General features: G+C 47.4%; 1 protein-coding gene across 1 annotated transcript in view; it reads right to left on the reverse strand.

Moving 5' to 3' along the window:
• Nucleotides 1–13,075, reverse strand: part of LOC137327806 (carnitine O-palmitoyltransferase 1, liver isoform-like) — a 273,112-nt gene that overhangs the window by 37,100 nt on the left and 222,937 nt on the right. The gene's annotated exons all lie outside the window — the stretch shown is intronic.

Genomic DNA, 13,075 nt, shown 5'->3' on the forward strand with positions numbered 1-13,075 from the left:
GGAAGGAAAAGGTTTGAGGTCCCGCGGTCAGAGATTCAGGAGCTAGGGGAGGAAGTTAAAAAGCAGGGTCTCAAAGGTAAAAATCTCTGGATTATTCCCAGTGTCTCGCGCTAGTGAGTATTGGAATATAGGATAAGACAGGTTAATGCGTGGCTGGAGAAATGGTGCAGGAGGGAGAGCTTCAGATTCCTGGGGTATTGGGAGCAGTCCGAGGGAAGGAGGGATCTGTTCAAGATGGACAGGTTGCACCTCAACAGAGCTGGGACCAATGTCCTCACGGGGAGGTTAACTGGTGCTGTGGGGGAGGGTTTAAACTAATTTGGCAGGGGGATGGGCACCAGGATGAAACATTAGAGAGGAGAAACAAGGTGCACAGAGGATTGGGAGAGACAAATAGAACTAGAGTAAAGAACAGCTCAGAAATGGGAGGCAGTCTAAGATAAGATTGGAGTCCATGTGTGTAAATGCACGTAGCATAGTAAATAAGGTTGGTGAGCTGCAGAGACAAATCGCATCATGGGACTATGATATAGTGGCAATAACAGGGACCTGGCTCAAAGAAGGAGAGGATTGGGAACTTAATATTCCTGGCTACAAGGTATTCAGGAAAGATAGGGCAGGAAAGAAAGGAGGTGGGGGTGTGACAGTATTGATCAAAGAAACTATTATGGCACTAGAAAGGGATGATGTAGTTGAGAGGTCAAAGACAGAAACTATTTGGTTAGAATTGAGGAACAATAGAGGAACGATTAAACTACTGGGTAAATACTATAGGCCACCAAATAGTGGGAAGGAGAAAGAGGAGCAAATTTACAGGCAAATTACAGAAAGATGCAAGAAAGTTAGAGTATTGATAATGAGGGACTTCAATTATCCCAATATAGACTGGGATAGTAACAGTATAAAGGGCAAAGAGAAGGAGGAATTCTTGAAATGAGTACAAGAGAACTTTGTAGAACAGTGTGTTTCCAGCTCAACGAGGAAGGAAGCAATGCTGGATCTAGTTCTGAGGAATGAAGTGGAGCAGGTGGAGCATGTTTCAGTGGGGGAGCATTTGGGGAACAGTGGTCATAATACCATCAGGTTTAGAATAGTTATAGAAAAGGACAAGGAACAATCAAATGTGAAAATACTTAACTGGAGGAGGGCAAATTTCAGTGAGTTAGAAAGGGATCTTGCCCAGGTGGATTGGAATCAAAAATTGTCAGGTAAGAGAGTAATTGAACAGTGGGAGGCCTTCAAGGAGGAGGTGGATCAGGTACAGAATAGACACATTCCCACGAGGGAGAAAGGAAGGGCTTTGAATCTGGAGCTCCCTGGATGACTAAAGCTCATAAAAATGAAACAGAAAAAGGAGGCTTATGACAAATGTAAGGTTCATAATACAGTAGAGAACCAGACTGAATACAGAAAGTACAGAGGAGATTTTAAAAAGGGAATGAGAGGGGCAAAGAGAGAGTATGAGAATAGATTCGGGTATGGTAGCAGAGTGGTCATGTTACTGGGCTAATAATCCGGAGTCATGAGGTCAAATCCTGCCACGGCAGCTGGGAGTTTAAATTCAATTAATTAACAAATGTGGAATAAATAAAAATCTAGTATCAGTAATGGTGGCCATGAAACTACCGGATTGTCGGTAAAACCCATCTGGTTCACTAATGTCCTTTAGGGACAGAAACCTGCCGTCCTTACCCGGTCTGGCCTATATGTGACTCCAGACCCACAGCAATGTGGTTGATTCTTAATCGCCCTCTGAAATGGCCTAGCAAGCCACTCAGCTGTACAATCTCGCTACAGAAAGTCATAAGAAGAATGAAACTGGACGGACCACCCGGACATGACAAAGGCAAACCAAAATTGGGAGAGCTGTCCCACAGACTAATCAAGCAGCAGCCTGACATAGCCATACTCACAGAATCATACCTTTCAGCCAACGTCCCAGACTCTTCCATCACCATCCCTGGGTATGTCCTGTCCCACCAGAGGTGGCGGTGCAGAGATATACAGTAAGGAGGGAGTGGCCCTGACTCCAGACCCCATGAAATCTCACAATTTTATGTCAAACATGGGCAAGGAAACCTCCTGCTGATTACCTCCTCAGTCCTCCTCTATGTTGAGCACCACTTGGAGGAAGCACTGAGGGTAGCAAGGGCACAAAATGTATTCTGGGTGGGGGACTTCAATGTCCATCACCAAGAGTGGCTCGGTTGCACCACTACTGAACGAGCTGGCTGAGTCCTGAAGGACATAGCTGCGAGACTGGGCCTGGTGAGCGAACCAACACGAGGGAAAAACCTACTTGACCTCGTCCTCACCAATCTACATGTCGCAGATGCATCTGTCCAGGACAGTATTGGTAGGAGTGACCACCGCACAGTGCTCGTGGAGACGAAGTCCCGTCTTCACACTAGGACACCATCCAACGTGTTGTGTGGCACTATCACTGTGCTAAATGGGATAGATTCAGAACAGATCAAGCAGCTCAAAGCTGGGCATCCATGAGGCACTGTGGGCCATCAGCAGCAGCAGAATTGTATTCCCGCATAATCTGTAACCTCGTGGCCCGGCATATTCCTCACTCTACCATTACCAACAAGCCAGGGGATCAACCCTGGTTCAATGAGGAGTGTAGAAGAGCATGCCAGGAGCAGCACCAGGCGTACCTAAAAATGACGTGCCAACCTGGTGATGCTATAACACAGGATTACATGCATGCTAAACAGCGGAAGCAACAAACATGCTACAGACAGAGCTAAGCGATTCCACAACCAACGGATCAGATCAAAGCTCTGCAGTCCTGCCACATCCAGTCGTGAATGGTCGTGGACAATTAAACAACTAACGGGAGGAGGAGGCTCTGTAAACATCCCTATCCTCAATGGTGGAGGAGTCCAGCACGTGAGTGCAAAAGACAAAGCTGAAGCGTTGGCAACCATCTTCAGCCAGAAGTGCCGAGTGGATGATCCATCTCAGCCTCCTCCCGATATCCCCACCATTACAGAAGCCAGTCTACAGCCAATTCGATTCACTCCAGGTGATATCAAGAAACGGCTGAGTGAACTGGATTACAGCAAAGGTTATGGGCCCCAACAACATCCCAGCTGTAGCGCTGAAGACTTGTGCTCCAGAACTAGCCGCGCCTCTAGCCTAGCTGTTCCAGTACAGCTACATTCAACATCATTACCATCGCCGAATCCCCCACAATCAACATCCTGGAGGTCACCATTGACCAAAAAATTAACTGGACCAACCATATAAATACTGTGGCTACAAGAGCAGGTCAGAGGCTGGGTATTCTGTGGCGAGTGACTCACCTCCTGACTCCCCAAAGCCTTTCCACCATCTACAAGGAACAAGTCAGGAGTGTGATGGAATGCTCTCCACTTGCCTGGATGAGTGCAGCTCCAACAACACTCAAGAAGCTCAACACCATTCAGGACAAAGCAGCCCGCTTGATTGGCACCCCCATCTACCACCCTAAACATTCACTCCCTTCACCACTGGCGCACTGTGGCTGCAGTGTGTACCATCTACAGGATGCACTGCAGCAACTCGCCAAGGCTTCTTCGACAGCACCTCCCAAATCCGCAACCTCTACCACCTAGAAGGACAAGGGCAGCAGGCACATGGGAACAATACCATCTGCACGTTCCCCTCCAAGTCACACACCATCCCGACTTGGAAATATATCGCCGTTCCTTCATCATTGCTGAGTCAAAATCCTGGAACTCCCTACCTAACAGCACTGTGGGAGAACCTTCACCACACGGACTGCAGTGGTTCAAGAAGGCGGCTCACCACCACCTTCTCAAGGGCAATTAGGGATGGGCAATAAATGCCGGCCTCGCCAGTGACGCCCACATCCCATGAACGAATAAAAAAAATTAGCAGCTAACATAAAAGGGAACCCAAAAGTCTGATAAACATATAAATCGTAAAACGGTAGTTAAGGGAAGGGTGGGGGTGATTAGGGAAAAAACAGGAGATCTTTTTGTGGAGGCAGGGCGAATGGCTGAGGTAATAAATGAATACTTCACATCGGTCTTCATTAGGGAAGAGGATGCTGCTATTGTAGCAGTAAATGAGGAGGTAGTGGTGATATTGGATAAGGTAAAAATAGATAAAGAGGGAGTACTCAAAAGATTTGCAGTACTCAAAGTAGAAAAGTCACCTGGTCCAGATGGGATGCATCCTCGGTTACTGAGGGAAAGAGGGGTGGAAATTGCGGAAGTACTGGCCACAATCTTCCATTAGATATGGGGATGGGTCCGGAGGACCGGAGGATTGTAAATTTTACACCCCTGTTCAAAAAAGAGGGATAAACCCGGCAATTACAGGCCAGTCAGCCTAATGTCGGTGGTGGGGAAACTTTTAGAGACAATAATCCGGGACAAAATTAATTGGCACTTGGAAAAATATAGGCTAATAAATAAAAGTCAGCACGGATTTGTTAAAGGAAATTGTGTTTTACTACCTTTTGAGTTCTTTGATGAAGTATCAGAGAGGCCTGAGGTGGTGCAGTAGATGTGTTTATGGACTTTCAAAAGGCATTTGATAAAGTACCACATAATGGACTTGAAAGCAAAATTAAAGGGACAATGGCAGTGTGGATACAAAATTGGCTAAGGGACAGAAAGCAGAGAGTGGTGGTGAATGTTGTTTTTCAGACTGGAGGGAAGTATACAGTGCTGTTCCCCAGGAGTCAGTATTAACACCACTGCTCTTTTTGATATATATTAATGACCTGAACTTGGGTCTCGAAGAACAAAGGGGCCTTGGAGTGCATGTCCACAGATCCCTGAAGGTCGATAAGGTGGTTAAAAAGGCATACGGGATACTTTCCTTTATTAGCCAAGGCATAGAATAAAAGAACAGGGAGGTTATGCTAGAACTGTATAAAACATTGGTTAGGCCACAGCTTGAGTACTGTGTACAGTTCTGGTCACCGCATTACAGGAAAGATGTAATTGCACTAGAGAGGGTATAGAGGAGATTTACGAGGATGTTGCCAGGACTGGAGAATTTTAGCTATGAGGAAAGATTGGATAGACTGGGGTTGATTGAGAGGAGATTTAATTGAGGTATATAAAATTATGACGGGACTAGAAAGAGTGGATAGGGAGAACTAGAACCTATTTCCCTTAGCAGAGGGGTCAGTGACCAGGGGGCATAGATTTAAAGTAATTGGTAGAAGGATTAGAGGGGAGCTGAGGAGAAATTTTTTCACCCAGAGTATGGTGGGGGTCTGGAACTCACTGCCTGAGAGGGTGGGAGAGGCAGAAACCCTCAATTCATTTAAAAAGTACCTGGATGTGCACTTGAAGTGCCGTAACCTACAGGGCTACGAACCAAGTGCTGGAAATTGGGATTAAGCTGGATAGCTCTTTTTCGGCCAGCACAGACACGATGGGCCGAATAGCCTCCTTCTGTGCTGTAACTTTCTATGATTCTATGATAAAGGGTATCATTTCAAAGTTTGCAGATGACATGAAACTCAGAAATGTAGTAAACAATGTGGAGGATAGTAACAGGCCTCAGGAGGACATAGACAGACTGGTGAAATGGGCAGACACGTGGCAGATGAAATTTAACGCAGAGAAATGTAAAGTAATGCATTTTAGTCGGAGGAATGAGAAGAGGCAATATAAACTAAATGATACAATTTTAAAGGGGGTACAAGAACAGTCGGACCTGGGGGTGTACGTACACAAATCTTTGTAGTGGCAGGACAAGTTGGGAAGACTGATAAAAAAGCATATGGGATCCTGGGCTTTATTAATAGAGGCACAGAGTACAAAAACAAGGAAGTTACACTAAACCTTTATAAAACACTGGTTAGGCCTCAGCTGGAGTATTGTGTTCAATTCTGGGCACCACACTTCAGGAAGGATGTGAAGACCTTAGAGAGGGTGCAGAAGAGATTTACTAGAATGATTCCAGCGATGAGGGACTTCAGTTACGGTGGATAGACTGGAGAAGCTGGGATTGTTCTCCTTGGAGGAGAGTAGGTTATGGGCAGATTTGATAGAGGTGTTCAAAATCATGAATGGGTTTGGTACAGTAAATAAGGAGAAACTGTTTCCAGTGGCAGAAGGGTCACAGATTTAAGGTGATCGGCAAAAGAACCAGAGGTGACAAAAGGAAACATTTTTTTTTTACGCAGCGAGTTATGGTCTGGAATGCGCTGCCTGAGAGGGTGGTGGAAGCAGATTCAATCATAGCTTTCAAAAGGGAATCGGATAAATACTTGATCGGAAAAATTACATGGCTGTGGGAAAAGAGCAAGGGAATGGGACCAATTGGATAGCTCTGACACAAATGGCTCTTTCTGTGCTGCAACATACTATGATACTATGTACGGCAGAGATTATCACACCCTGTACAGCGGGCATTATAAATAGAACTACATAGAATGTACAGCACAGAAACAGGACATTTGGCCCAACAGGTCCACATGAGCCTCCTCCCTCCCTACTTCATCTCACCCGATCAACATATCCTTCTATTCCTTTCCCCCTCATGTGTTCATCTAGCTTCCCCTTAAATACATCTATGCTATACGCCTCAACTACTCCTTGTGGTAGCCACATTCTAGCCATACTATGGGTGAAGAAGTTTCTCCTGAATTTTCCACTGGATTTATTAATGACTATCATATATTTATGGCCCCTAGTTCTGGTCACCCCTGCAAGTGGAAACATCTTCTCTACGTCTACCCTATCAAACCCTTTCATAATCTTAAAGACCTCTATCAGGTCACCCCTCATTCTTCTCTTTTCTAGACGAAAGAGCCCCAGCCTATTCAATCTTTCCTGATAGGTATAACCTCTCCCGCTCAGTTCTAGTTTCATCCTCGTAAATCTTTTTTGCACCTTCTCCAGTGCCTCTATATCCTTTTTATAATATGGAGACCATTACTGGCACAATACTCCAAGTGTGGTCTAACCAAGGTTCTATACAAGTTTAACATGTATCTGTACCCCTAGATCCCTCTGTTCCTCTACCCCATTTAGACTCTTATCCAAGCATTCTAGCCATACTATGGGTGAAGAAGTTTCTCCTGAATTTTCCACTGGTAGCATAGTGGTTATGTTACTGAGCTAGTAATCCAGAGGCCTGGACTAAAATCCAGAGTCATGAGTTCAAATCCCGCCACGGCAGCTGGCGAATTTAAATTCAATTAATTAATTAAAAACATTCAATTAATTAAATAAAAAAATCTGGAATTAAAATACCAGTATCAGTAATAATGGCCATGAAACTACCGGATTGTAGTAAAAACCCATCTGGTTCACTAATGTCCTTTAGGGAAGGAAACCTGCCGTCCTTACCCGGTCTGGCCTATACGTGACACCAGACCCACAGCAATGTGGTTGATTCTTAATTGCCCTCTGAAATGGCCTAGCAAGCCACTCAGTTGTAAAATCTCGCTACAAAAAGTCATAATAAGAATAAAACCGGACTGACCACCCGGCATCGGACCACTAGGCACCGGACACGACAACGGCAAAACACCAAGCCCAGTCGACCCTGCAAGGTCCTCCTTACTAACATCTGGGGACTTGTGCCAAAATTGGGAGAGCTGTCCCACAGACTAGTCAAGCAACAGCCTGACACAGCCATACTCACAGAATCATATCTTTCAGCCAACGTTCCAGACTCTTCCATCACCATCCCTGGGTATGTCCTGTCCCACCGGCAGGACAGACCCACCAGAGGTGGCGGTACAGTGATATACAGTCAGGAGGGAGTGGCCCTGGGAGTCCTCAACATTGACTCTGGACCCCATGAAATCTCATGGCATCAGGTCAAACATGGGCAAGGAAACCTCCTGCTGATTACCACCTACCGTCCTCCCTCAGCTGATGAATCAGTCCTCCTCTATGTTGAGCACCACTTGGAGGTAGCAAGGGCACAAAATGTACTCTGGTTCGGGGACTTCAATGTCCATCACCAAGAGTGGCTCGGTAGCACCACTACTGACCGAGCTGGCCGAGTCCTGAAGGACATAGCTGCTGGACTGGGCCTGCGGCAGGTGGTGAGCGAACCAACACGAGGGAAAAACTTGCTTGACCTCGTCCTCACCAATCTACCTGTCGCAAATGCATCTGTCCATGACAGTATTGGTGGGAGTGACCACCACACAGTCCTCGTGGAGATGAAGTCCCGTCTTCGCACTGAGGACACCATCCAACGTGTTGTGTGGCACTACCACCGTGCTAAATGGGATAGATTCAGAACGGATCGAGCAGCTCAAAACTGGGCATCCATGAGGCGCTGTGGGCCATCAGCAGCAGCAGAATTGTATTCCAGCACAATCTGTAACCTCATGGCCCGGCATATTCCTCACTCTACCATTACCAACAAGCCAGGGGATCAACCCTGGTTCAATGAGGAGTGCAGAAGAGCATGCCAGGAGCAGCACCAGGCGTACCTAAAAATGAGGTGCCAACCTGGTGAAGCTACAACTCAGGACTACATGCATGCTAAACAGCAGAAGCAACATGCTATAGACAGAGCTAAGCGATTCCACAACCAACGGATCAGATCAAAGCTCTGCAGTCCTGCCACATCCAGTCGTGAATGGTGGTGGACAATTAAACAACTAACGGGAGGAGGAGGCTCTGCAAACATCCCCATTCTCAATGATGGCGGAGTCCAGCACGTGAGTGCAAAAGACAAAGCTGAAGCGTTTGCAACCATCTTCAGCCAGAAGTGCCGAGTGGATGATCCATCTCAGCCTCCTCCCGATATCCCCACCATCACGGAAGCCAGTCTTCAGCCAATTCGATTCACTCCACGTGATATCAAGAAACGGCTGAGTGCACTGGATACAGCAAAGGCTATGGGCCCCGACAACATCCCAGCTGTAGTGCTGAAGACTTGTGCTCCAGAACTAGCTGCGCCTCCAGCCAAGCTGTTCCAGTACAGCTACAACACTGGCATCTACCCGACAATGTGGAAAATTGCCCAGGTATGTCCTGTCCACAAAAAAAAGCAGGACAAATCCAATCCGGCCAATTACCGCCCCATCAGTCTACTCTCAATCAGCAGCAAAGTGATGGAAGGTGTCATCGACAGTGCTATCAAGCGGCACTTACTCACCAATAACCTGCTCACCGATGCTCAGTTCGGGTTCCGCCAGGACCACTCGGCTCCAGACCTCATTACAGCCTTGGTCCAAACATGGACAAAAGAGCTGAATTCCAGAGGTGAGGTGAGAGTGACTGCCCTTGACATCAAGGCAGCATTTGACCGAGTGTGGCACCAAGGAACCCGAGTAAAATTGAAGTCAATGGGAATCAGGGGGAAAACTCTCCAGTGGCTGGAGGCATACCTAGCACAAAGGAAGATGGTAGTGGTTGTTGGAGGCCAATCATCTCAGCCCCAGGACATTGCTGCAGGAGTTCCTCAGGGCAGTGTCCTAGGCCCAACCATCTTCAGCTGCTTCATCAATGACCTTCCCTCCATCATAAGGTCAGAAATGGGGATGTTCGCTGATGACTGCACAGTGTTCAGTTCCATTCGCAACCCCTCAGATAATGAAGCAGTCCGAGCCTGCATGCAGCAAGACCTGGACAACATCCAGGCTTGGGCTCATAAGTGTCACGTAACATTCGCGCCAGATAAGTGCCATGCAATGACCATCTCCAACAAGAGAGAGTCTAACCACCTCCCCTTGACATTCAACGGCATTACCATCACCGAATCCCCCACCATCAACATCCTGGGGGTCACCATTGACCAGAAACTTAACTGGACCAGCCATATAAATACAGTGGCTACGAGAGCAGGTCAGAGGCTGGGTATTCTGCGGCGAGTGACTCACCTCCTGACTCCCCAAAGCCTTTCATAAGAACATAAGAAATTGGAGCAGGAGTAGGCCAATCGGCCCCTCGAGCCTGCTCCGCCATTCAATAAGATCATGGCTGATCTGATCCCAACCACAAATCTAAAGAACACAAGAAGTCGGAGCAGGACCCGGCCACATAGCCCCTGGGCCCTCTCCGCCACCCACAGGGCATTGACCGATCCGAACTCAGCTTCATGTCCAATTTCCTGCCCGCTCCTCATAACCCCTAATTCCCTTTACTTCTAGGAAACTGTCTATAAGATCCACCATCTACAAGGCACAAGTCAGGAGTGTGATGGAATACTCTCCACTTGCCTGGATGAGTGCAGCTCCAACAACACTCAAGAAGCTCGACACCATCCAAGATAAAGCAGCCCGCTTGATTGGCACCCCATCCACCACCCTAAACATTCACTCCCTTCACCACCGGCGCACTGTGGCTGCAGTGTGCACCATCCACAGGATGCACTGCAGCAACTCGCCAAGGCTTCTTCGACAGCACCTCCCAAACCCGCGACCTCTACCACCTAGAAGGACAAGAGCAGCAGGCGCATGGGAACAACACCACCTGCACGTTCCCCTCCAAGTCACACACCATCCCGACTTGGAAATATATCGCCGTTCCTTCATTGTCGCTGGGTCAAAATCCTGGAACTCCTTTCCTAACAGCACTGTGGGAGAACCGTCACCACACGGACTGCAGCGGTTCAAGAAGGCGGCTCGCCACCATCTTCTCGAGGGCAATTAGGGATGGGCAATAAATGCTGGCCTCGCCAGCGACGCCCACATCCCGTGAACGAATAAAAAAAAAGTATGTGGCCCCCTTATTCTTCCTATCAAAATGTAATACCTCACACTTATCCATATTGAAATTCATTTGCCAATTTTGTGCCCATTCTGCAAGTTTATTAATGTCTTCCTGTATTTTGTCGCAGTCCTCAGTATTAACTATACTCCCCAGTTTGGTGTCATCCACAAATTTTGAAATTGTACTTCTGATTCCCGAATCCAAATTGTTAATGTAAATGGTGAACACCACCGATCCCAGCACCAATTCTTGTGGAACATCAATTCCCACCTTTTGTCAGTCTGAATAACTACCTTTAACCTCTTCTCTCTGTTTTCTGTTTTGTAGCCAGCTTGCTATCCATTCTGCTACTTGTTCCCTGACTCCACATGCTCAGACTTTAATCATGAGTCTACAATGAATTACCATATCGAAGGCCTTTTGAAAATCCAAATATATTACATCTATTACATTGCCTTTGTCTACTCTTTCTGTTACTTCTTCAAAAAATTCAATAAATTTGGTCAAGCATGACCATTTCTTCAGAAATGCATGCTGACTATTCTATATTATATTTTCATTTCCTAGATGTTTTTCTATTACATCTTCGAGTAAGGATTCCATTATCTTTCCTACCACCGACGTTAAGCTAACTGGTCTATCGTTCCCTGGACTTGCTCTAACTCCCTTTTTAAATATCGGAGTCACATTAACTGTCCGTCAGTCCTCTGCCATTATTCCCTTTTCGAGTAAATTTTTATATATATGTAATAGTGCCTCTGTTACCTCCTCCCTAACTTCTTTTAATATGCGCGGATACAATCCATCCAACGGTTATCCTCTCTAAGTTTGATTAGTTTATCAATTATCTTCCCCTTTCTATTTTAAATGTCTTTATATGTAGCCTTTTTGGTAAATACTGAGGCAAAGTAACTATTCAATATTTCTGCCATTTCACTAGCATTACCTGTGAGTTTATCTTGTGTATCCCTTAATGACCACATCCCTATCCCAATTTTTCTTTTGTTATTTATGTGTCTGTCGAATACTTTACTATTTCTTTTTATATTCCTTGACAATTTAATTTTGTAATTTCTCTTTGCCTTCCTAATTGTTTTTTTAAACTACTTCAGTATTTCCTTTTGTCATCCTCTCCTTTATTGTCTACATACTGTGGGATAGTAGGTCAAACTATTATCCAGATCCATGACCTAGAATCCAGACAGTACTTAATGCCCCCTCTTCTGTACGGCAGGCATTATCTCCCCCTATGTACGGCAGGCATTATCCCCCCCCCCCTCCCCAGTACGGCATATATTATATCCCCCCTTGTATGGCAGGAATTATCTCCACCCCGTGTACGGCAGGAATTATCTCACCCTTGTATGGCAGGCATTATCCCCATCCCCGTGTACGGCAGGAATTATCTCCCCTTGTACGGCAGGCATCATCCCCACCCACCCCCCCACCCCCGTGTACGGCAGGAATTATCTCCCCTTGTACGGCAGGCATCATCCCCACCCACCCCCGTGTACGGCAGGCATCATCCTCCCCCCGTGTACGGCAGGCATCATCCCCACCCCGTGTACGGCAGGCATCATCCCCACCCCCCGTGTACGGCAGGCATCATCCCCACCCACCCCCCGTGTACGGCAGGCATCATCCCCACCCCCCGGACGTGTATCGATCTGAGCTACTCCGGCGGACGGTGCCCGGTCCTCACTCACCGGGCGGCTCCGGCTCCGACTCCCCGTCTCCCGCCCGCCGCCGGCCGGTCCCGCGCGCTGACTGACAGCCGCGAGCCCCGCCCACCTCATCAAACATGCAGGAGCCGCCTGGACCAACCGCCAATAGGAAGCGAGGACGGGACGGAGGCGGGGTCTCGAGTGATTGACAGGTCGCCTGCTGGGTCCACAGGTTGGGTGAGCTCCATTTGCAGAGAGTCAGATTGATCTTGCATTGGATCAATCTCTCGGGCTCGTCATTTTTTTTTTGCTAATGTGAAGTCAACTTCAGCCAACCTTTCGGTAGATAGTGTTTAAATTGGCTTACATTGCCAATGGTGTCCATTCCCTAGGCTCCAAACACTTCCCTTGGAGGTGACTGAAATTACCACCACCGCCTTCCCCAAAAAGCCTACCCTCCATCAGCTCAGCTCCAGTACCGGTTGGTCGGTCTTCTGACCTCCAAGTCAGAAGGTCATGGGTTCAAGCCCCAGTCCAGGGACTTGAGCATGTAATCCGGGCTACACTTCGGGGCAGTACTGAGGGAGTGCTGTATTGTCGTAGGGACCGTACTGAGGGAGTGCTGTATCATCGTAGGGGCCGTACTGAGGGAGTGCTGTATCGTCGTAGGGGCCGTACTGAGGGAGTGCTGTATTGTCGTAGGGACCGTACTGAGGGAGTGCTGTATCATCGTAGGGGCCGTACCGAGGG

Source organism: Heptranchias perlo, chromosome 12, assembly GCF_035084215.1.
Source record: "Heptranchias perlo isolate sHepPer1 chromosome 12, sHepPer1.hap1, whole genome shotgun sequence".
Classification (NCBI taxonomy): domain Eukaryota; kingdom Metazoa; phylum Chordata; class Chondrichthyes; order Hexanchiformes; family Hexanchidae; genus Heptranchias; species Heptranchias perlo.